The sequence below is a fragment of the Centruroides sculpturatus genome, unplaced genomic scaffold (assembly GCF_000671375.1).
Source record: "Centruroides sculpturatus isolate CEXI.00-Female unplaced genomic scaffold, Cexi_2.0 scaffold312, whole genome shotgun sequence".
Classification (NCBI taxonomy): Eukaryota; Metazoa; Arthropoda; class Arachnida; order Scorpiones; family Buthidae; genus Centruroides; species Centruroides sculpturatus.
In genome coordinates, this window is record NW_019384497.1 from 1 (window position 1) to 3,000 (window position 3,000).

Sequence of the window (3,000 nt, forward strand, 5' to 3'; positions counted from 1 at the left end):
CACATTGCCACAGTTGTTACAAACGAGCATTGCGAACTTGTAAGGATTCAACAGAGGGACTTTCAACTCCTATGGGAAGTAAGTATTTTAAAAAATATAACAATAATTTTAGGAATATAAAATTAATATTATTGTAGGAGTAAAACATAATAATATAATATTTAATTTAATGAATATTTAAAAACGCGGCTGAATAAATATTAAATTTATTTATTTTGGCAGGTGGCGTCGTAAATGAATCGTTAGGATTTTAAAATTTATATGATTAAATATGACGCCATCTACCAGATTAAAAAAGAATTATATCGCAACATTAAATAATAATAATAACGCCGATAAATTTAATGGTGTTATTCTATATAAATAAATAAATAATGTTGTCATGTTATAAATTACTACAACTACATTCGATCATTTATTTATTAGAGTTTTCCTTATATTATTTTTTGGCTATTCAAAACAGGAAAACATTGCCGAATTCGTTTGATGGCTTGATACGATAAAAATAGTAACAGAAATAGCTCAAGTTTCGTAATATTTTTAATTACGTCAAACGAAAAAATAAAAAAGATAATAAAAGATATAGATCGCTTTATAATTAATAAACGTATATATATATATATATATATTATGAAGCGAGCGAAAATTATTGAATGTAGTGATAAATATAGCCGGATACAAATATCATTCAACCTTAAGCGTCGCCATGGTAACGGTACTCGAAATTGTTTGTCTGGCACTCGTGGCGCCTTCTATTTAGATAATATTTTATGAATTATTTACAATTTCTACTTGTAATAAAGTCAGTGTATTGTACTCTATTTTCAGCAAAGTAATTAATGGAATTCAATCCACTCTGGAATTGAATTTCTGCCACTATCTTGTCTCAAATTGCATTGAATCTAATGAGAGAAAGGAAAAATATCCTAAGGCTTGATTTAATTGATTTTCAAAATGTTAAAATCCAAAACGAAAATAAAATTAAGAAAGAAAAAAAAAGAAAATTAAAGAATACTCTTTACACTTTGTGATGTCGTAAAATTTCATTATAAGCAAGATACGATTACACCATTTCTAGAAAATTATGGAATTAATTTACAAATGTAGAAAGATAAATATCTGAAAAAAATATAGGAAAATAAACTTCTTTTTTAATATATTATTTTAATTTTTTATAGTTGACATTAACGGTCTCTTTGGAATTTATTACTTTAATTCTAAGGGAGAGGAATGGCACAGCAGTAGAAAATATGAAATATTCAAAGTTATCTTTGTTGTAAGGATACAATCTTTATCAAAAAAATGATGTAAAAATTGTTGGAAGATAAAGTTTCTAAGTTACTCGAAGAATTGTTGTATGAAATATTCTAAAAAAAAAAAAAAAACTAAAAACATTTGAAATGTTTTCTAACATGGAATATATTAGATACCAAGAGAAAAATTGAAATGTATGATACCAAGTTTTTATCGAAAAATACAAATAAAAATATGTTTATATCTATTATTGGAAATTCTAAAAATAGTTTAAATTCTAAAAAAATCCAATTATTAAATTTTTCAATTCTAATATTTCTAGAATTTTACGAAATAAACATGAATTTGCTCAACGTAAAAACGAAAATTTTTGGGTAGTTTAACTTCACAAAAATAAAAAAGAATATAAAATTTTATAGATTTTTAAAAATAATTTTCGAACTATAATTTCCGACTTTTATTCTATAATATTTAATATGTTTTTCTGTCTATTTTTATGGTAAAATGCTGATTTTTTATGTTTAAAACAGAGGACATGGCTTTAGTGTGTAATGGTTTAGTTTCATCTCTATAAAATTATTTTTTAAATTTAATAAATAGTAAATTATGCGTATGTAAACGTATTTAGTTTTGATATACAACATACTTTTACAGTATATTTTTAAACTTTATTAATATATATTTAGATGTAATTTATTTAATCAATTCCTTTTCCTGTTGAGTATCATTTAAGATAATTACTAGGATATTGTGATTAATATAAGGAATGAATAAGCTTTAAAATAATATTTCCCAATAAGTAGTTTTCGATCTACTTGTTGGGAGTAACGTTTAAGAACGTAAAAGTTAAAAATCTACTAGTTAGCCATGGTTAAAAGTAGTAATTTATTAGGTGAAAATTTACTGAATACAGAACCATAGAGCGATATACTGGTTGAGAAGTAATATTGGAATTTACTGGATAAAAAATTGTATTACAAGCCACCAGTTGAGCGGTTACGTTGGAATTACAAACTGGAAAACTATATCATATACTAGTTGAGAAGTAATGCTGGGATTTACTGGCTGGAAAAAATTGTATCACATGCCATCAATTGAGAAACTGTATTACAAATTGAGAAATGATGTCGAGAATCTGTTGGTTAGAAAACTGTATGAAGAGCTACCGGTTGAATAGTAACATTGAGAATTTACTTACTGAGAAGTCCTATAAAGTTTATAATTTGAGAAATAATGTTAAAAAATTCGTTGAAGCCCTATCGAGTTCATTGAGAAATAACTTTGAGAATCCCATTACCGTAAAACTGCATTGCGATCCACTGGTTAAGAAATAACGTTAAGAATCCACTTACTAAAAAGCCATATTACTATTCACTGAATCAAAAGTTGGGAATCCAATTATTGAAAAACTATGTTTAGAAGCCGCGTGTTATAATAAGAGCATTCTCAACCAGTAACTCGCGATCTACTAAGAATTAGCGTTAATACTGTGATTTAAAGAATCATTAAGCAAGCTTAAAGAATAATAACGTCACCATAAGTCAGAATGATTTAAATTCATCTTAACATTCTTTCTTTCCTCTTACATAAAAGTAATGAATGTTTCTTAACTTCTAACTGCTTAAGCGAGATGATGATAGATGATAATGTTAAATGGATGATAAATTTTAATTAAAACCATGCTTAATTTTTTTCTTAAGTACAAGATAAATTCTGTGGATTTTAGAAAATGCAGTCATGAATATT